This window comes from Phyllobates terribilis, unplaced genomic scaffold, assembly GCF_046119375.1.
Source record: "Phyllobates terribilis strain yellow unplaced genomic scaffold, ASM4611937v1 Scaffold_357__1_contigs__length_1953880, whole genome shotgun sequence".
Taxonomy (NCBI): domain Eukaryota; kingdom Metazoa; phylum Chordata; class Amphibia; order Anura; family Dendrobatidae; genus Phyllobates; species Phyllobates terribilis.
In genome coordinates this window covers 864347-887636 of record NW_027363117.1, presented here as the reverse complement: position 1 = coordinate 887636, position 23290 = coordinate 864347, and the positions used below count along the sequence as shown (strand labels likewise).

Here is a 23290-nt window from a genome sequence, read left to right as displayed (position 1 = left end):
ATAGGGGTATCTACTCAAGATGAGGACACAGAAGGAGAAGCTGTGACCCAGAACTTCACGTGCAATCCATGGTGTGCCTGTGTGAACTGCATTGGGGAAAGCTTTTTGGCAGAGGAGATGATTGCCATGAAGACTTTGAGTATTAGGCCACCTGATTTATTTTTTGCTATAATTTGTTCATGCATTGCTTTGTGTTGTTGTACACAGTGTACACTTCCATTATTATTTTTATGTCAATCATCCGCTAAAACCATCCCCTTTAGATAGGGTGCTTTGTATAAATAATGTGTGGCTATAAGATATCCAAGTGTGGATTGTATTGCTAATAAAAAATATGGATATCTTATAGCCTACATATTGTAATATATTTTTTATATGCTTTGATAAAGTGTGGTGATTAGACCAAGTGTGGAATATATTGCAATATACTGCAGTGTAATATCATTGATATACTCTGATACTGATAAAGTAGTTCTTTCACATGAACTGTCCTTGATGCACGCTATCCACAAAGTGTTTGCTAGGTGTCAATGCAGTAAGACAATGTTAATTGTTCTATGGTCTTTGAAGTTGTGTGTTTCAAAGATTCATTATCCTGATTTGTACACAAGTGACCACTGTGATATTTGCTTTAACAAACAGTGTTATTGTAACCAAAATCCTGATTCAAATAATGTGTGTACACTTACCATTATGTTCCACGAAAAATACACAGATCTATTGTCTAAAACAATGTTTATGGGTAAACTTCTCGAGATTACGGAACCTGGCCAATTCTGTGTTATCGACGAATCATACTTATAAACATTAACCAGCTTTATGCTTCCATTGTCTAAACCTTATAAAAGTCACTGGAATCATGATACAGACAGAAGCTTTCTTGTGTAGACTTCTCAGGGGTTCTCTGTCAATTAGACAGATGATGCTCATAAAATCCTAGATGAAGAAGCAATAAGTTGTACCTGCACTGATATGTAGTGTTGTATGTACCTGCCCATGCAGTGTTGTGAAGACTTCCAGGGGTTTCTCTGTCTTGGTGAAATTGCTTCTCTGATCTTCCAGACGGATGATGTTTAAAAGCTCCTTGATGATGAAGTGAGTATATATATATGTACTTAACCTTTGTATTATAACATATACAAAAGTGTATGCAATATCATCATATCATACTATTCCTTTAATTATGTATTTTACCTTTTAAATCAACTATTATAAATAAAATTGCGTTATATCGCAAAGGGTTGCCTTCTTTAAAGCCGTATCCGAACCTTAGTGTCAAAAACTATTGGCAAAAAAGGAAGGGCACAGGTAATGTTTTGGTATACGCGCTTAATCTTATGTATAAGGCACACCGGGACAAATAGGGGCGGCTGGGGACTGATTATGGATACCTCGCTGCCGAAGCAGCCATGAGCTAGTGGCCAGCTTCGGCCTCCTCCAAACTAAAAGGCCCCATTTCAAGTGCAAGCTAGCAGTATGGCATTGCAGCCTGGGGGTGGGTGGGTGGCAGGCTGCACACTTATGCTTGTATTAAAAGAAAACAAAGCAGATGCTAACTTCTATCATCATCATCATGCTCCTCACCTTGGCATTCTCAACTCCCCTGATGGAGAAGCCAGGGCCCACCAGAGGAGTCTGGTTCTCTGGTGGTCTCGTCCAATGCTGCCCTAAAGCAGGCCGGGCTAAGAAAAGTGTGTGGGGGGGGAGTTGGCAGGAGAAATAGGGGTGGCTGGGGACCGTGTGTGGACACGGGCGGCTGGGGACTGAATATGGATTCCAGGCCGCCAACGCAGCCATGACGTGGTGGCCAGATTCCACCTCCACATGCCTAAAAGGCCCAATTTCAAGTGCAAGCAAGCAGTATGGTATTGCAGCCTTGGGGTGGGTGGGTGGTTGGCTGCATATTTGCGCTTGCATTGCAAGGAATGGTTGAGGTACATTTGAACAGTGCCCTGGGACAAGAACTTGCACGGGGATAGTTGCAAGTCTGCATCTTCTGATGCGGCAAGGATGACTTCTGATGGGCACACTTTTAGGCAGTGACCTGGGTGTCAAAGATGCTTCCAGGGGTCTTCCCAATGCTGTTCCCATGTCTTTTCAGCACTGTATGCATGTGTCACACAGCATATGGCCAGATAGGGTTGTAAAATTTTAAATTGACATTTCCCGGTGAATGCATTTGTCACTGTTGAAAGCAATACAAAAGTGCAAAAACGCATAAAAAATGCTACTTGTGAACATAGCCCAAGGTGTGGAGGAGTATTTTTGTTTTTGGTTATTTATTTTACCTTATACACAAGTCTTTACCCTGGAAAAGAAATTCCTTAACATATTTCACAGGAAAACAGTTTCACTTCCGTTTTTGAACGTTTTATTATGAGCATGTAAAAGTGGCTTAATACCTCTGACCACGTTGTTGACAGCAGTGACCTGGGGGTCAGAAATGCTTCCTGGGGCGATCCCCATGCTGTCCCCATGTCATTTGAGCACTGTCACTATCGTTCTGGGCACTTGTTAGGCTTTTAAAAGACTGCCGGGGGTGCCACCGCAAAAATGCTCGGGTCTCCCATAGACTAACATTGGGCTCGTTGCTCGGGTCAAGCACCCGAGTATCACGGCGAGCTCGGCCCGAGCTTCGAGCACCGAGCATTTTAGTGCTCTATCAACACTAGTGCCAGTGATAAGATCGCTTCTGACTCCTTGCACATAATTCAAGCCCATCCAGGATCTCAATGACCCCATGACTCCACCCAGAATGAAATGTAAAGAATGGCCGGGAATGTGTTGTTACGGGTCTGGGTGGTAGAACCTCTGTGCTTCGGTGCAAGGAGGGACCAGAGGGGCGTAACTAGGTGCCTACACGGTCTGACCAAGGTCACACGGCGGCTTAGTCGACTCCGTGAACCAGCGAGGGACCGGGCAGGTGAACCAGGTGCTACTCTGGGACCGACCTTGTATGAGAGCCGGTGACTCCCATGGGTCAGATGACAGGAGCTGACCGGTGCAGGGGATAAGCACGGCAGGAAGGCAGAGGGGTGGTCCAGGTAGATAAGCAGGCTGGTACGGCAGATAGCCAGACGGGTGCTCCAGGTAGGCAGGCTGGCGGGCACAACAGGTAACTGGCAGGTTCTCCAGGTAAGCATGCTGGCGGGCACAACGGGTAACTGGCGGGTACTCCAGGTACTCAGACTGGCGGGCACATCGGGTAACTGGCAGGTGCTCCGAGTAAGCAGACTGGCAGGCACAGCTGGCTGGTAACAGGCAGGCGGGCAGAGCCCATAGACAGACTGGCGGGCTGGACTGTAGGCAGACTGTCGGGCTGGGTTGCAGTCAGACTGGCAGACTGGACTGAGGTCAGGCTGGCGAGCAGAAATAGAGACAGACTGGCGGGCAGGACTGACTGGCAGCGGGACCTGAGGCCTGGAGGTGCCTTATATAGGGGAAGTCCTCCGGCCATTTGCCGGGGACTCTTTAGGACGGCGCGCGCGGCCCCTTTAAAAGGGAGGGAGCGCGCGCGCGCCCTAAGCACAGTGCCTGGGAAGCTGCGTGCAGCAGCAGGGAGGCCTGAAGACGCCGGACCAGGACCGCGGTGGTGAGGGGAACGGTGTCTCTGCCCGGCAGGAGGCAGAGACGCCGATGCTACATGTGTCAGATTGTTTAGAACAATAATGACAGGAGGCTGCAGTTAGAGATTACAAGCAGTGATTTACTGATTGTGATCCTGAAGCTCAGAGCGGTATGGTCGGTGCACGATCAGGTTTCTCATCCCACACAGCACCGACCAGAGACCATAAAGCTCGGGAATACTGTTACTAAATCACTACCTATATTCTCTGACAGGCTGCATCTTGTCATTACTGTTCTGACAAATCTAGGCTGGGACTGACCCACTGACCCCATCCCCAAGTGGAGCATAAGTTAGTATATAATGTACATATTATATATATAAATACACACAGGTACAATACATAAACACATACATAAATGTATAGTATATACACATATGCAGTAGACACAGTTGTGCATTATACTTGGACATATTCTATCTGTGCATATTATACATAGGCATGTACTGAATGAGTGCGATTCATATATAGCTATACAGAGATCCATTAATGATTTTGAAAAATCTCCCCAGAGTGTGTAAAGTCTAATACACAGAAACACTCAGCCCGCTTGCAAGTGATCTCAATAAGAAACCCTCTAACAGAATCATGATTCAGTGGATTATCTCTAGAGAAAATAAAAGGATCAGCCAGATACTTTTCTCCCCTAACATCTGTCGGGAGTCCCCCAATAGAGAAGCGCTTCCACCATGAGAGGGGATGAGTATCTCGCCTCAGATGGCGGCCTTACATGCTTCCCAGGGGTGACATTTTGCCGCCTCTGCCAAAAGTGAAACTCAGCCAGTCTGTTATTACACTGACTGCTGGCTCAGAGAACAGTGAGATGTAGCAGAAGCAAAAGAGCTTGTAAGGGAACTTCTACATGATGTTTCAAGGATGGAGAGAGACTGCCATCTGCTGGCCAGACACGGTCAAGCGGAACCAAGATATGCAAGGGAAGTTGCAGGGAGAGCAGATTTAGACGCTGGACCCGATCAGGTGACTTCCAGGAAGGAGTTCCGCAAGATAAGAGGCCAGCGCGCCAAACCTGAGGGTTTTTTGGCGCCAAGCAGCAGAAAGGAGCAGACATGTTCCCTGCATGCTGAGAAACCCCGCGTGACAGGCCTAAACCAGAGGCCTGTGAGGTGCCACAGCCGGGCACCGGTAGAAGAGCTCCGGATCCCTCACAGATGTGACCCGAGTTCTGTGCCTGCTGAGGAGACTCGGAATCTGATTGCGGTACTGAGTGAGTTCGCGGAACCCGACGTCGCCCGCCGACAGACGAGGTCTGGACCCCCCTACCCAAGGCTTGAGAGATTGCCTCCAACAGCCAAGCAGAGAGGAAGTCACGCCAGCGGAAGCAGAGGAGCTGCATACGTGAACAGGGCCATCACTTCTACTGTTCATCCACGGTACCGGGGACAATTGGGTTTAGGTACTCAGGTTGGGAGGGGAACGGTTGGGGCTAAAGAAGCTCAACGTGATCTAATTGAATTTATCCGGAAAAGACTCACGGCCTAGCGGGAATAACCGGTGACCCCCGCTAGAGCCATTTTCACAGTTAAGGAACTCACGTGGTGTCTCCCATGATCTAGGGCACCACATTACCTTGAGAGACTTCGCATTTTGCTAATATTTCAAATTACTGTTTATTACCCTTGTTGCCAACCCTTTGTTCAGCATACCTGTTATATATATATATAAACTGTTTATATTCAACTCTTACTGTTCTCACCTTGTGTCTCTGTGCGTTGCATTCCGGCACCTGCATTACATTTGGCGTAGTCGGCAGGATGCAACATTCAGACGCAGAGATGGCGGATCAGTCTGTGGCTGGGTCCGGCCGGAGTCATATACCCCTTGGGGCTATGCTCAGCCATCTTCCAAGTTCTCAGGGGATGGCATGTCACTGTGGGACTGGGTAGAAAGACTGAGAAGTATGCTACGTATGTATCCCCTCGATCCCCTTGATGGGCCCTCCTAACCCTTGATGGAGAGGCCCGGCAGACTGTGATGTACCGCCCACCTGGGGACCGTGACACCATGGATAAAGTGATAAAAATTCTAGAGGACATGCACGGTGACACTACAGACTTGGGACACTTGCGCTTACGGTTGTTTCATCGGGTCCAAGGGGAAAATGAGACAGTAAATCAGTATGTTAATGCATTACAGGAAGTGATGGCCCATATCACTAAGAAAGCTCGAGATGGGAACCGAGGACTGGGACCATTGGATGAGGTGTTGCGTGACCAACTGATTGCTGGCTTGAAAGACCCTTCCCTGAGGCCGATCCTGAAGGAGCGGCTGCGATTGAGCCCTGATCTGGGCTTCCTGGAGGTAGGGGCTGAAGCTAGAGTCCTGGAGAGAGAAGTTCCTGTTCTCAAAGCCACAGTTAGAAGTCATGAGGCAATTGACCCTGGATTCACCAACAAAGAGCCTGATTGGGTACGGGAAATACGTCAGGAAATTCGAGACATTCGGGGTGAGTTGAATGCTATTAGAAAGACCTCTACTGCCCCCTTGCCGACAGACCGTACTGCTCAACGCGGACGGAGACCAGAACGAGAAAGGCGTTCCTACCCGGCCCCAGCACGGCATGTACCCGACCTATCAGTAGAACGAGGACCAGAGTGCTGGACCTGCGGAGGTAGGGGGCATATCTCCAAAGACTGCCCCAACCGAGAAAGGAGGAGGAGGGGACAGCCGTTAAACTAAAATGCCCCACGGTTGTGGAGCATACCGTGGGGTCTCGAGCTTCAGAGAGTGGAAGAGGGAGCTCTGAAGACATTGTCTCCGAGAGGCCCATTATCTGGGCTGAATTCAATGGGCAGCGGATCCGCTGTTTAATGGACACCGGGTCTCAAGTGACCACTATGCCCGAGACGTATTTCCAAAGTCACTTTCCTGAAGTCGCTCGTTCCTGCCGGGAACCCACTGTCAAACTGGTGGCGGCTAATCAACTACCTATCCCAGTAGCGGGAGTAGTATGGATGTCCGTGCGGGCATGTGGAAAGGACCTCAGTCGGAAAGGGATTGTACTGACCACAGGGCCCGGAGGCGATGGGCCCATTGTAACCCTGGTCATGAACGTGCTGAAGGAGGTCGGACAGTTCCTGGCTGAGGGCTGCAGCAAAAACAACTGGACCCGAGCCACTCGAGACCCAGCTAACAAGAGAGTGTTCCAGCACCTCGTGCGGGACAGCCAGATTAAAAAATTGCCCGCTACCTCTCAGTACCTTGGTAAGGTATCAATACCGCCCGAAGCCACAATGACACTGCCAGTGGGACAGACTATACTCACTTTACCGATACTGGCACATGTGTCCTTAGAGGGCGTAGAGGGCATGGACATTCAAATTGAACCAATGGAGGGAGAAGAAGCGCCCTCTGGACTCCTGGTTGCTCGAACCCTGGCCACCGTGCAGCATGGTCGAGTACCCGTGCGTTGCATCAATTTAAGTGCCACCAGTTTACAGTTGTTGCCCCGACTAGAGGTGTCGCGAATGTGTATAATCAGAGGCCCTTACTAGAGCTGACGCTATAGGGCTGGCACCCGTGGAAGGAAAGCCATGGACCCTGGAGGTGTCCCTCAATAGCCAAGAGAATGGAAGAGAACCGTTGGCTAGGCGCCACCTCCTGGAGGAAATGGAGGCTAATCTGACTGAGTTTTCTGCTGGACAAGTAAGGCAGATCGAACAACTTCTACAGCGATATCAGGGAGTGTTTGCACAGCATGAAGATGATTTCGGGTGCACTCGGGACATTCAGCACGAAATACCCACCGGAAATACTGCTCCCATCCGAGAGAGATATCGGCAGATCCCGCCTCAAATGTACCAGGAGGTGAAAGAGCTGTTGGCCCACATGTTGCGGAACGGTGTGATCCGTGAAAGTCAGAGTCCCTGGGCGGCTCCGATCGTGCTGGTCCGGAAGAAGGATGGTACCCTGAGATTCTGCTTAGACTATCGAAAGCTGAATGCCTGTACAGTATGGGACTCCTATCCACTCCCCCGAATCGAAGAGTCTCTATCTGCACTAGGGAGCACCAAATTCTTCTCTTCCCTCGACCTGACCAGTGGCTATTGGCAGGTCCCAGTAGCTGAGAAGGATCGTCCGAAGACAGCTTTTGTTCTCCCTATGGGCCTGTTTGAGTTCAATCGGATGCCGTTTGGGCTAACAAATGCGCCAGGAACCTTCCAACGGCTGATGGAGAGATGCTTTGGGGACCTCAATTTTGAAGCCACTCTAATATATCTGGATGATATAATTATCTATTCCGCTACGTTTGAAGATCATCTCCGCCGACTGGAACAAGTGTTAGAACGGCTTCAAAAGCACGGCCTGAAAATTAAACCTCGTAAGTGTCGTCTCTTCAAACGAGAAATTGAATATCTGGGGCACACTGTGTCCAGTGCAGGAGTGTACCCCACTGCGCGGAAAGTAGCTGCTGTGCAGAAGTGGCCCACGCCCGCCAATCTAAGGGAACTGAGGGCATTCCTGGGGCTTGCAGGATACTACCGCAGGTTCATTAAAGACTTCGCTAAGATTGTGATCCCGCTCACTGAATTGCTGAGAGGAACGGTCGGGGGAGCCAAGCGGCAGCCCATTCAGTGGGGCCCACGACAAGAAGAGGCATTCCGAGCATTGAAAATGGCACTAATGGATGCCCCAATTCTGGCCTATGCTGACTTTTCGCTGCCTTTTACGTTGTACACTGATGGAAGCTTGCATGGACTGGGAGCAGTGCTGGCTCAAGTACAAGGAGGAAAAGAGCGAGTGAACGCGTATGTCAGCAGGTCACTCCGAGATACGGAGAAGAATCCGGACAACTGCAGTTCGTTTACGCTGGAGCTACGGGCACTGGTGTGGACCATGACCGAGAAATTTTCTGAGTACTTGTCAGGGTCAGAAGTGCAAGTGCGGACAGATAACAACCCTTTGGCCCACTTGGAGAACGCCAAACTGGGCGCGTTAGAACAGCGGTGGGTCGCAAGGATGTCCAGATACCAGTATAAAATCGCCTATCGGTCCAAGGCCCTGAACACTCATGCAGATGCCCTGTCCTGGGTCACTCAGGCGGGGCCGAAGACGGACAGAGATGAGGAGCTCGAAGGCGACGAGATCCCGGATTTCAGCCAGTTCGCCGCTTCTGTGGTTGACGCCCAGGGGACCAGAGAGGAGCCGAGGCCCACTCAAATTCTGGGCCATTCAAGGGATGAATGGATACATCTGCAACAATCCGACCCAGAGTTAGCAAAGTTGATAGAATGGGTCGCCCTTGGTCAAAGACCCGACCAGGAAGCCAGAGCCGCTGCACTTCCAACTACCCTACAAATCCTAGGCCAGTGGGAGAGGCTCCTCCTGAAGGACGGCTTGCTATGCCGAAGAATCCAGCTGCCTCGAGAGTTTGATGTTACCTGTCAGGTGGTAGTTCCAGGAGCGCTAGTAACGCAGCTTGCCCAAGAAGCTCATAGAAGAGGTGCTCACATCGGAGTAGAAAAGACCTTTCGGTGGTTGCAACGGCTGGTGTATTGGCCTCAACTGCGGCAAGAAGTCGAGGGGGTCTACCGAACATGTCTCCAGTGTGAGTTGAACAAGCCCCCGGAACAAAGAGCTCCCATTCAGACCATCCGAACTTCTTCCCCCTTGAAAGTCTTGATGATTGCCTACCTGATGATAGGAACTTCGTACAATGGTTATGGACACTGTTTAGTCATGACTGATCACTTCACCAAGTTCGCAGTAGTGACGCCTACTAAAGACCAGACAGCAGAAGCCGCAGCTAAGGCCATCTGTCAGGATTTCATCTGGATTTATGGGTGCCCGAAGCGAATACATTCTGACCAGGGGGCCTCCTTCCAAGGACGAGTGATGGATGAGCTATACCGCATCTATGGGATCGACCGATCCCGAACAACGCCCTACCACCCGCAAGGGAACGGCGCATGCGAGCTCTTCAACCGAACCCTGTTGCAAATGTTGCGAACACTGGAAGCTGACAAAAAGATCAAGTGGCCCGAATTTGTGTCCGAGCTGGTGTGGGTGTATAATAATCGAGTTCATGCGACTACCGGCTACACCCCTTACATGTTGCTGTTTGGAAGAAGTGGGCGAGAAATTACTGAACTGGAGCTAGACTCAGAAGACTTCGGCCCGGGCAGTAGCCCAAGTACCTGGATTCGAGAACACCAGCGTCGGCTCCATACAGTGAGAAGACTGGTTGCTCAGAAGTTTCAGGAAGTAGAGCATGCGGATCAGCCCCCGACCACGGGTGGATCACTTTAGCCAGGAGACCGAGTGCTGGTAAGGGCCAAACGATTTGGGAGTAAACTGGACCATCGTTGGGAGGCGATACCATATCGGGTGGTGAAGAAGGTTCACCCAGACAACCCCGTCTACGAGGTTAGGCCCGAATGGGATGACTACGCGACACCCAGAGTGTTGCACCGTAATATGCTGCGACCTTGCTCCTCTGAAGCAGAAGTCTGTAACGGGGTTGGGCCCTCAAACGTATTGGCTGAAGTGCCACATGCAGGAACCTTGGGGGATGAAAAAGGATGGGCCACAATGCAGTTGGGCCCGTCAGAACCGTTAATGCCAACCCGAGTGGAACCCAGAATGAGTCGAGAAATGACTTGCAATCCCCAGTAGTTGATTCCTCGGATCTCCCGGAGTCACCTCCGCAAGAAGAGCCCCGCAGAACTAAGCGGGCTAATGCCGGAATTCCTCCTAACCGGTATGCTCAGGAAGAGTTTATCTGGTCTCAAATCCAACAGAAAACGCAGGAGTGTGCCCAACTCCTGTCTGAACTTGAACTGCCTGGAAAGAGGCGTCAATTCTGCGAGAAATCCACTCGCCCGAGGACTGGCGAGCAAAAAGGAGGGAGGAATGTAGCAGAAGCAAAAGAGCTTGTAAGGGAACTTCTACATGATGTTTCAAGGAAGGAGAGAGACTGCCATCTGCTGGCCAGACACGGTCAAGCGGAACCAAGATATGCAAGGGAAGTTGCAGGGAGAGCAGATTTAGACGCTGGACCCGATCAGGTGACTTCCAGGAAGGAGTTCCGCAAGATAAGAGGCCAGCGCGCCAAACCTGAGGGGTTTTTGGCGCCAAGCAGCAGAAAGGAGCAGACATGTTCCCTGCGTGCTGAGAAACCCCGCGTGACAGGCCTAAGCCAGAGGCCTGTGAGGTGCCACAGCCGGGCACCGGTAGAAGAGCTCCAGAGCCCTCACAGATGTGACCCGAGTGCTGTGCCTGCTGAGGAGACTCGGAATCTGATTGCGGTGCTGAGTGAGTTCGCGGAACCCGACGTCGCCCGCCGACAGACGAGGTCTGGACCCCCCTACCCAAGGCTTGAGAGATTGCCTCCAACAGCCAAGCAGAGAGGAAGTCACGCCAGCGGAAGCAGAGGAGCTGCATACGTGAACAGGGCCGTCACTTCTACTGTTCATCCACGGTACCGGGGACAATTGGGTTTAGGTACTCAGGTTGGGAGGGGAATGGTTGGGGCTAAAGAAGCTCAACGTGATCTAATTGAATTTATCCGGAAAAGACTCACGGCCTAGCGGGAATAACCGGTGACCCCCGCTAGAGCCATATTCACAGTTAAGGAACTCACGTGGTGTCTCCCATGATCTAGGGCACCACATTACCTTGAGAGACTTCGCATTTTGCTAATATTTCAAATTACTGTTTATTACTCTTGTTGCCAACCCTTTGTTCAGCATACCTGTTATATATATATATATAGACTGTTTATATTCAACTCTTACTGTTCTCGCCTTGTGTCTCTGTGCGTTGCATTCCGGCATCTGCATTACAGAGGCGCCGATTCCTACAAACTGACTCTTATACACATGTTCACAATTGCACAAATGATTGGCACGGCAGAGAATAAGCGCTCATCCTCCACCTCCACGATGTGCAGTGGCATGATGAAGTGAACTTATTTTACTGCTGACATCACAGCTGTGCTTCAGAGGTGCATTAAAGAAGTTGTCCACTACATTTATATTGATGCCCTATCAATGTCTGATAGGCCAGGGTCCGGCAGCCCTGCCAATCAGCTGCTATCGGTGTCGGCAGCAGCTGTCGTTGGCCAAAAGTGCTTACTTGCGGTGCTTGGCCATCTAGTTGTTGTGGTCACTGTGGGGTACTGCATATCTGCCTCCCATTGAATTGAATAGGAGGCGGATATACAGTGCCCCTTGGTGGCCACTACAACTAGATGGCCAAGCTCTACAAGTAAGCATTTCCGGCAGCCGCCGCCACCACCGATAACAGCTGATCGGCGAGGGTGCTGGACCCCGGCTAATCAGACGATGATGCCTCATCCTACGGATAGGGCATCATTGTAAAAGTTGTTGACAACTTCTTTAAGGTAAGTTCTCCGTATTAGCTGAAGACACTGAAAACTATAATTTTGGTGACATCGTATTAGTATGAGCAGGGCTGTCGAGACGGTAAGCTAAACCTCCGAATCCGACTCCTCAATTTCCATGACACCGACTCCATGACTCCGAATCCCTCATACATGGCTCATGTTAAGTGATAAATTTACTATAGCACAGATTCATCTCAGCTAAAAGTCTACACCCTTAGACTAAAAAAGGACAGACGTTTGTAGGGTATTTCATAACTTTCCCAAATTCTTATGAAAAAATATTCCCTACAGACTGCATTGAACTACTGTACCCAATTTATTATATATTTTAGGAGTCGGTCCATTTTTTACCGACTTCACCAAAATGAACACCGGCTACGAATCCACAGCCTTGAGTATGAGAGGGCAGTATGGGAGAACATGGTTCAAGAGGGGGGGAGAAATGTGCTAGAAAGCAGCATGGGAGGGACATTATGGTGTCAGTAAGGAGGATAGCTTGTGGGATGCACAGTATTGAAAAGGGGCAGCTTGTGGTGAACTGTTTGGAGAGAAGGCATCATGTGTGGGATAGAATGGAGAGGGGGCAGCATGAGGGGGAAGTATGAATGGAGAGGGGACAACTTGTGGGAGACATGATAAAGAAGGTACAGGGTGGAGATGGCTACAGCGTAAACATAATTAGTAGATAGGGGACAGCATAAACTGGGATGGTGTGGAGGTCATAGTTCATAAGGGAACAGTGTGGAGGTTAAAGTTCATAAGGGTGGTTAGTGTGGCAGTTATAGTTCACAAAATCAGAGAATGTAGACACTATAGTTCAAAAGGGAAAACCGTCTGTCGGTTATAGCTAATATGAGCAAACAGTATGGTGGTTATAATTCATAAGGACAATTGTGGCGGTCATTGCTCATAAGACAGAATTGTGTGGAGGCTGCGGTTGACAAGGAGAGTAGTGTAGCGGTTATAAATCATAAGGGGGGATATTGTGGAGGAAATATTTTATAGTAGAGGGAAGTTTAGGACATATATCTTGAGAAGGACAAAGTGGGTGTCAAATTTTGTACAAGAAGCACAGTGAGGGGTAATTATTCAGGGGCACAGTATAGCAGGGATGTGGAGTCGGTAAGCCAAACCTCCGACTCCAACTCTGTCTCCTCAATTTCCATGACACCGAATTCAACTCCGACTCAGACATTTACTGTAGCAGCACAGATTCATCTCAGCTAAAAGTCTAGACCCTTAGATGAGGAATAGGACAGATATTTATTGGACATTTCATAAATTTCCCAAATTATTATGAAAAAAATATTCCCCACAAACTTGATTGAACTACTGTACCCAATTTATTATATATTTTAGGAGTTGGAGTCGGTCCATTTTATACCAACTCCGATTCCAACTCCATCAAAATGGACACCGACTCCACAGCCCTGCAGCATAGGGCAGATATTTTCAATCAGGAACATTATAATGATACTCTTATTTTGTTTGTGTTGGGATGTGCTGCAGAAGACTAGAGAAGATGGAAGTCTGTAGACACAAGCTGTGGATGTGAAAAGTCATCATGGCGTCTGGACAACATGGAGAAGAATAAAAAGAAAACAACACCAATCAGAGAAGATGTCACTTATAAAGTACCTGGATATAAATGTTTATTTGTGATGTTGCCGGTCTGATCAGTACTGTGGCTTCTGTATAGTCCGCAGTCTGATGTTGACTGATAGCAACGCTTAATATCTCCTTACCATTCACATGGACATACTGGGAGTTATAGATTTGGGAGATAAAAATGTATATGTTGGGGCAAGATTTGACATTGCAATTGATAGCTGTATTAAAGGGACTCAGCAAAGGATGACTCTTCAAGCCAAGCACATGTGCTTGGTTCTTCACGGCTGTGCCAATCATTTAAATTCACCTTTACATCTGCTTCACGCTCCTTTCTTCTCTGATTAGCAGCTCTGAATTCATAAGGCCTGAGAAAGGCCGAGATAGATGGAAACAAAGCAGATGAGAAAGTGAAATGTAAATTATTGGCCCAGCGGTGATGCACCGAGAGCTTGTACTTTGAGCAGTAATTTTGTGCTGACAGAGCACCTTTAAAGGAGGTGTCACAATTCAGAATTTTTTTTTACCCATGTGCAGTTTGTTATACTGTATAAACATAAAATACGTGCATTACAAACTGTCTCCAGGTGCAATGCTAAGTCTTCTGCACCGGTGTCTGGAATTGGCTGCATTGCTGATGTCACATCGACAGTGTGGCAGACAACAACCTAGCTCAGCGGCTCTGAGCAAGTCATTCTATCTATTCTGGCAGAGCTTACTTATTAGCTGCCGCATTGTCAAAGTGACATCAGGACTGCAGTCAATTCCAGACACTAGTGCAGCAGCTGAAATGTATCATTGGACCTGGGCACAATGAGTACAGCTGGTTTATTTTTTAATAACAAACTGCTCAGAGGTTCAACATTTTCAGAGTTTAACCACTTCGCACCAGAGCCTGTTTTTGCCTTCGTGACCAGGCCAATTTTTTCAATTCTGACCACTGTAACTTTATGAAGTAATTACTCTGAAATGCTTCAGAGACTGTTTTTTCGTGACATATTGTACTTCATGATAGTGGTAAAATTTCTTCGATATCACTTGCGTTTATTTGTGAAAAAATCAAAAATTTTGAAAATTTTGCAATTTTAAAACTTTGAATTTTCATGCCCTTAAATCAGAGAGATATGTCACACAAAATAGTTAATAAATTACATTTCCCACATGTCTACTTTACATCAGCACAATTTTGGAACCAACATTTTTTTTTGTTAGGAAGCTATAAGGCTTAAAAGTTGACCAGCGATTTCTCATTTTTCCAACAAAATTTACAAAAACATTTTTTTTAGGGACCACATCTTATTTGAAGTGTCTTTAAGGTGCCTTTATGACAGAAAACACCCAAAAGTGACACCATTCTAAAAACTGCACCCCTCAAGGTGCTCAAAACCACATTCAAGAAGTTTATTAACCCTTCAGGTGTTTCACGGGAATTTTTGGAATGTGGAAGAAAACAATGAACATTTAACTTTTTTTTACAAAAATGTTACTTTAGACACAATTTTTTTATTTTCACAAGGGTAACAGGAAAAAATGAACTACACACTTTGTAGTGCAATTTCTCATGAGCGCGCTGATACCCCATATGTGAAGGTAAACCACTGTTTGGGCGCACTGCAGGGTTCGGAAGGGAAGGAGCGCCATTAGACTTTTTGAATGTAAAACTTGTTTGAATAATTAGGGGACGCCATGTTGCGTTTGGAGAGCTCCTGATGTGCCTAAACAGTAGAAACCCCCCACAAGTGACACCATTTTGGAAACTAGACCCCTTAGGGAACTTATCTACATGTGTGGTGAGCACCTTGCACTCCCAGGTGCTTCACAGTAGTTTATAATATTGAGCCGTAAAAATAAAATTTTCACATTTTTCCCACAAAAAATGTTTTTCATCCCCTAATTTTGCATTATCATAAGGGTAACAGGAGAAATTGCACCATGAAATTTGCTGTGCAATTTCTCCTGAACACGCCGATACCCCATATGTGAGGGAAAAAACACTATTTGGGCGCACTGCAGGGTTCGGAAGGGAAGGAGCGCCATTTGACTTTTTGAATGTAAAATTTGTTTGAATAATTAGCGGACGCCATGTCGCATTTGGGGAGCCCCTAATGTGCCTAAACAGTGGAAAGCCCCCACATGTGACAGCATTTTGGAAACTAGACCCCTTAGGGAATTTATCTAGATGTGTGGTGAGCACCTTGCACCCCCAGGTGCTTCGCAGAAGTTTATAATATTGAGCCGTAAAAATAAAATTTTCACATTTTTCCCACAAAAAATGTTTTTCATCCCCTAATTTTGCATTATCATAAGGATAACAGGAGAAATTACACCATGAAATTTGTTGTGCAATTTCTCCTGAGTAGCCGATACCCCATATGTGTGGGGAAAACCACTGCTTTGGTGTACGGCCGGGTTCGGAAGAGAAAGGAGCGCTATGTTGGCTGGGATAGGTTGCAGACACCATGTCACATTTGAAGAGTCGATGACATGCCGAAACAGCAGAAACCCCCACAAGTGACCCCATTTTGTAAACTACACCTCTCAAGGAATTCATCTAGGCAAGTAGTGAGTATTTTTTAATTTTTAAATTTATCCCATTGGGCAGTGAAGAAAACATAATTATATTTTTACCACAAAAAAATGTTTTACCCTCAGATTTTACATTTTCACACAGGGCAATGGGTAAAAATGGTGCCGAAATGTGTCACACAATTTCTTCTAAAAGTGGCAATACCCCATATGTGGCTGTATGATACAGCTTAGCCATACGGCGAGATCTGGGAGGGACGGAGCGCTATTTGACAATTGGAGAACAAATTAGTAATAGGCATTTGAATTTGGGAGCACAAAATTTTATAAATTTCTTTTGGGGGGCAAGGGCCATTTCGCTTTTCCAGAGCCTTTCTGCTACCAGTAACTTGGAAGTCCCTTATATTTTTAACAGATGACGGACCTGAGTGGGGACTAGCTTCTTTTGAGGACTGAGTTGAAGCTTTTATTGGGAACATTTTACATAACATTTATCCGGCGCTCTAGGCTGAGCACTTACATCGGGGTTTCCATCTAAATTTCCAAGTGATGTAATTCAGATGAAACCCCTGCGGGATTCATTCACTGTAATGAGGCAGCAGAGTTACTCTGGACTCCGTCTGGTCTCTGTTTAGCGGTGTCCTTTTTTTCAGAAGTGCACAAAACTGTGGCCAACCGCACTTTTATGCACGCCTAAAAAAACTGACACTGTGGGATCACAGGCCAGATGGCATCCACAGTGGCCTATATCTGCCTCATTACAGGGAATCTTCCGTCATGGGTTCTGGCTGAATCACGTATTTCAGAGATTTACACGGAAACTCTGGTGTAAGTGCTCAGCGCAGAGCGCAGGATAAATGTGAGCAGAGCCTTACTGCGATCTTTGGGAGACATAATAAATCAGTAGCAGGTGAAGAATTGGTTTTATTTATTTTTTACGCCATTCGTCGTGCAATATAAGTGATGAGATTACTTTATTTTTCGGGTCGGTGCGATTACAGAGATACCAGATTTATATCGGGTTTTTATGACTGACGCTTTTTTTTTGCAAAATCTAGTTTTTTGCATCACCATATTTTGAGAGCTATAATTTATCCATATTTCGGCCAACAGAGTCATGTGACGGCTTGTTTTTTGCGGGACGAGTTGACATTTTTATTGGTACCATGTTTGGGTACACGACATTTTTTGATCGCTTTCTATTCCGTTTTTTGGGAGGTAAAATTAACAAAAACCAACAAATCAGGAATTGTTTTTTGAGGTTTTTTTTTATGCCGTTCTGCGTGTGGTAAAAGTGAAAAAGCAGCATTATTCTTCGGGTCAGTACGTTTACAGCGATACTACACTTACTGTATTTTTTTTTTACATTTTGGCGCTTTTACACAATAAAACAATTTTATAGAAAAAATATTTTTCTTGCATCGCTTTATTCTGAGAGCTATAACTTTTTTATTTTTCGGCTGATGGAGCTGCATGGCGGCTTTTTTTTGCGGAACAAGATGACGCTTTCAGCGGTACCATTTTTATTTCCATTTTGCTTTTTGATCGCATTTTTTTCCACTTTTTGTTTGCCGATATGATGAAAAAGCATAGTTTTTTGCTCCGTTTTTTATTTATTTTTATTACGGTGTGCACAGAAGGAGTTAATCAGTGTGACAGTTTTATAGATCTGGTTGCTTCGGATGCTGCGATACCAAATATGTGTACTATTTTTGTTTTTGCATAAATATACGGATTTATTGGTTTAATATTTTATTTATTTATTTTTATTTAGTGATTTTTTTTCACAGTTTGAAAACATTTTTTAGACTTTTTTTTTTTACATTTTTACTTATTCCCTGTATGGGACATTAATTTTTATTTTTCTAATCACTGTTCTCATACAATGCAATAGACATGTATTGCATTGCATGAGAGCACTGCTGACAATTTCACACTGTCTGTCTCCTGCTAGACTTCAGCTGCAGGCTGAGCCTAGCAGGACACCATATATGGCAGATCCGGAGGCAGTCATGTGACCTCCGGCTGCCATGACAACGGCAGGTCCTGGAAGACATCAAGGGGCCGTCGGAGAGGATCGTGGACGACCCCCTCTCCTCTCACTATCTTCTATATGCCGCGATAACTATAGATCGCGGCATATGGAAGATAGCAAAGGGTTAACATCATTGGGACCTGATCCAATCAGGTCCCGATGATGTCCTCTGTCAGAGCTACTGCCCTGCACCACACCCGCGGCGCTTGCAGGACAATGGGGGTTCTGAGAGCTGTGGGACCATGAACGTCGGCGCTGCACTGAGCCCAGGCAGCGCCGACGTTTATGTACAGTGGGCGGTCTTGAAGCGGTTAAGTGGACAAATGATTTAAGCTTATCAGTATCTATGTACTGATGATGATTCTAGAAAAGTACTCATGCACTAATGCTGATTTTGATTATGTATTAATGTATTGATGGTCGTTCTGGTGATATTGTTATCTCTGTATGGTAGTTCTAGTCAAGTATTCATGTACTGTTGGTGGTTCTGGTGATGTATTCAAGTAATGATGATGATTCTGATGCTGTACTTGATTCCAGTGCTATATTCAATTACTGATTATGGTTCTAGTGATGAATTTATGCATCAATGGTGGTTCCGGTGCTGTGTTTAAGTACTGATGGTGGTACTGGTGCTGTATTTATACACTGATGAAATGTTCTTGTGATATATTCATGTAAAGATAATGGCTCTGGTGCTGCCTTCCCTCATTAAAATAAAATACACAATTAAAAATATTTTGTATGTTCATATGCAAAAAAACCAGTGTTGATCGAGCACTAAAATGCTTGGGTGTTCGAAGCTTGGGCCGAGCTCGCCGTGATACTCGGGTGACATGGGGACAGCATGGGGATCGCCCCAGGAAGCATTTCTGCCCCCCAGGTCACTGCTGTCAACAACGTGGTCAGAGGTATTAAGTCACTTTTACGGGCTCACAATAAAACGTTCAAAAACGAAACTGAAACTTTTTTCCTGTGAAATATATTAAGGAATTTCTTTTCCAGGGTAAAGACTTGTGTATAAGGTAAAATAAATAACCAAAAACAAAAATACTCCTCCACACCTTGGGCTATGTTCACAAGTAGCATTTTTTATGCATTTTTGCACTTTTGTATTGCTTTCAACTGTGACAAATGCATTCACCGGGAAATGTCATTTTAACATTTTACAACCTTATCTGGTCATGTGCTGTTTGACACATCCATATAGTGCTGAAAAGACATGGGAACAGCATGGGGAAGACCCCTGGAACCATCTCTGACACCCAGGTCACTGTCTAAAAGTGTGCCCATCATAAGTGATCCTTGCCACATCAGAAGATGCGGACTTGCAACTATCCCCGTGCAAGTTCTAGTCCCAGGGCAGTGTTCAATTGTACCTCCCCCATTCCTTGCAATACAAGCGCAAGTATGTAGCCTGCCACCCACCCACCCCCAGGCTGCAATACTATACTGCTTGCTTGCACTTGAAATTGGGCCTTTTAGGCATGTGGAGGCGGAATCTGGCCACCACGTCATGGCTGCGTTGGCGGCCTGGAATCCATACTCAGTCCCCTGCCGCCCGGCGGCCCGGTGTCCATGCTCTGTCCCCAGCAGCCCCGCGGCCGGGTGTCCACACACGGTTCCCAGCCGCCTGGGGGCAGCCGGGTGTCCATAAACGGTCCCCAGCCGCCCCTATTTCTCCTTGGAACATTCCCCCACACACTTTTCCTAGCCCGGCCTGCTTTAGGGCAGCATTGGACGAGACCACCAGAGAACCAGACTCCTCCGGTGGGCCCTGGCTTCTCCATCAGGGGAGTTGAGAGTGCCAAGGTGAGGAGCATGATGATGATGACAGAAGTTAGCATCTGCTTTGTTTTCTTTTAATGCAAGTGTAAGTGTGCAGCCTGCCACCCACCCACCCCCAGACTGCAATGCCATACTGCTAGCTTGCACTTGAAATGGGGCCTTTTAGTTTGGAGGAGGCCGAAGCTGGCCACTACCTCATGGCTGCTTCGGCAGCGAGGTATCCATACTCAGTCCCCAGCCGCCCCTATTTGTCCTGGTGTGCCTTATACATAAGATTAAGCGCTTATACCAAAACATTACCTGTGCCCTCCCCAGTGCATTTAGTGGGAAGGAGAGCTTATTCCGCTGTAGTGTGTGCATGCCAAACCCCTGTTCATGGTACATGCGAAGACGCCTCACACCCTGCACCTGTCGTTGCAGACTTGCAACTATCCCCGTTCAAGTCCTTGTCCCAGGGCAGTGTTCAATTGTACCTCTCCCATTCCTTGCAATGCAAGCGCAAGTATGCAGCCTGCCACCCACCCACCCCCAGGCTGCAATACCATACTGCTGGCTTGCACTTTAAATTGGGCCTTTTAGGCATGTGGAGGCGGAGTCTGGCCACCACGCCATGGCTGCGTCGGCGGCCTGGTATCCATACTCAGTCCCCAGCCGCCTGGTGGCCGGATGTCCCCGCTTGCTCCCCAGCCTCCAGGGGGCAGCCGGGTGTCCATACTCGGTCCCCAGCCACCCCTATTTGTCCCGGTAACCTTTCCCACACTTTTCTTAGCCTGGCCTGCTTTAGGGCAGCATTGGCCGAGCCCACCAGACAACCAGACTACTCCGGTGGGCCCTGGCTTCTCCATCAGGGGAGTTGAGAGTGCCAAGGTGAGGAGCATGATGAGGATGATAGAAGTTAGCATCTGCTTTGTTTTGTTGGAATGCAAGCGCATGTATGTAGTAGCGGCTAGGCCTGAGGTGGTCAGCGTTTTGGCGCATATCCTACCTCCTCCGAGGATTGCTGGATGTTTTCCTGCTACTATCCTAGTTCTATGACTCCCGTTAAAACAAAGCTTCAGGTGATAAATGATGGATGAGGTAGTGGCAAAGGAGAAAGAGCAGGAGGAACAGGGACCATTCACATCAATATCAGGCCAGTCAACCAGATATGTCTTGTAGGATATGTTTCTGTAACAAAAGGAGCACTTCGGCTACACAGTTATAGGGCATACAGTGAGTGCAATGCCTACCAAAAATTTCGAGGGACTCCAATGCCCCTTGGAAATGACATGGAGGTCAGAGGGCCTTAACTAAACCTTTTTTTCCATTTATAGCAACTGGGTCTCCTGCGCACTGTTGGCCTAAGCAGTGAATGGAAGGCTTTCCAAAAATTATGAGGAACTGCAATGCCCCTTACAAGAGCCATGCAGTACAGCATATTACAAACATAAGTCCCATTATTGCGGAGTGGGTCTCCCATAGGATTTGCTTATGCCTTCCAAGCAAAAGCTTCCAAAAATTAGGACGGAGCAACTTGCAATGCCCCTTACAAGAGCCATGCAGTACAGCATATTATTAACATAAGTCCCATTATTGGGGAGTGGGTCTCCCATAGGATTGGCTTATGCCTTCCAAACAAAAGCTTCCGAAAATTAGGACGGAGCAACTTGCAATGCCCCTTACAAGAGCCATGCAGTACAGCATATTACAAACATAAGTCCCATTATTGGGGAGTGGGTCTCCCATAGGATTTGCTTATGCCTTCCAAGCAAAAGCTTCCAAAAATTAGGACGGAGCAACTTGCAATGCCCCTTACAAGAGCCATGCAGTACAGCATATTACAAACATAAGTCCCATTATTGCGGAGTGGGTCTCCCACAGTCTTTGCTTATGCCTTCCAAGCAAAAGCTGACAAAAATAAGGATGGAGGAACTTGCAATGCTGGCACCCTGGTGGTATAGTGGTGTTGGAGGCTGAGGATAAGGAGAAGAACATAAAACAGCCGAAATGAGAAAGCGTATACCCATGTGTGGGTGTGAAGCGGTGCGTGTGAATACACCTCCCAAAATAACACAGTGGATTTGACTTTATGGTACTCTGCTGTCATTTGGTGGTGATGAGAAGTCTGGCCCAATCCAGCCCTTGTTCATTTTGATAAGGGTCAGCTTGTCAGCATTGTCAGTTGACAGGCGAGTGCGCTTATCTGTTATAATTACCCCAGCGGCACTAAAAACACGCTCCGATAACACGCTATCGGCAGGGCAGGCCAGGACCTCCAAGGCGTACAGAGCGAGTTCATTCCAAGTGTTCAGCTTGGATACCCAATAATTAAAAGGCACAGAGGAATCACGGAGGACGTTGGTACGGTCGGAAACGTACTCCCTCACCATCTTTTGAAACTTTCCACTCCTTGTGAGAGTCCCCCGCGCCTCAGGGCCTGTAAGCTGGGCGGGTGTCAGAAATCTGTCCCAGAACGTTGACAGTGTTCCCCTGCCTCTGCTGGATTGGAGTTGCATCTCTCTCGCCTGTACTCCTTGGTTGGGCAACGAACTGTGACCTCTGCCGCTAGCGTGTTCAGATGGGAATTTTTTTAAGAGTTCTGCAGCAAGGGCCTTCTGGTACTGCCCCATTTTTGTAGACCTCTCCACCTCAGGAATAAGAGAGTGAAAGTTCTCCTTGTAGCGGGGGTCTAAAAGTGTCACCAACCAGTAATGACTGTCACCCAACATTTTGACAACGCGAGGGTCACGGTTAAGGCAGCGTAACATAAAGTCAGCCATGCGTGCCAGACTGGTAATGGGCAAGATTTCCGTGTCCTCACCAAGATGACGACTGACCATGCTCTCCTCCTCCTCCTCCCCCCTGTCCTCAGGCCACCCACGCTGAACCGACGGTATGACACTTGTACAGGTACTACCGTCTACAGCGCATGATAGCAGCTCCTGTTCTTCCTCCTCCGCCTCTCCCTCATTGTCCCCCAATGCACGTTGGGATGAGATGAGGCTGGACTGTGTGTAATCGCCCACTACGGCTTCTTGATCCATCTCATCATACTCTGGCTGCAATGCCTCCTCTTTAATTCTCTGCAGAGAGCGTTGCAAAAGACAGACAAGTGGGATGCTGACACTAATGATGGCGTCATCGCCACTCACCATCTTGGTGGCCTCCTCAAAGTTTGTCAGGATGGTACATATGTCAGACATCCAGGTCCACTCCTGAGGTCTTATGTGTGGAGTCTGACCTGAATATCGACGGCCTTGTTGCATCTGGTACTCCACAACTGCTCTCTTCTGCTCACAAATCCTTTGCAACATGTGGAGGGTAGAGTTCCAACGTGTGGGGACATCACACACCAGTCGGTGT

General features: G+C 47.3%; 1 long non-coding RNA gene across 2 annotated transcripts in view; it reads left to right on the top strand.

The window, feature by feature from the left end:
* The first annotated feature begins 844 nt into the window (after positions 1-844).
* The window catches only part of LOC141222269 (uncharacterized), a 56538-nt gene continuing 34092 nt past the window's right edge, over positions 845-23290 (top strand). For both annotated transcript variants that reach the window (XR_012290093.1, XR_012290092.1), the window contains exon 1: positions 845-1095. This is a non-coding gene — a long non-coding RNA (uncharacterized lncRNA). The remainder of the gene's footprint in view (positions 1096-23290) is intronic.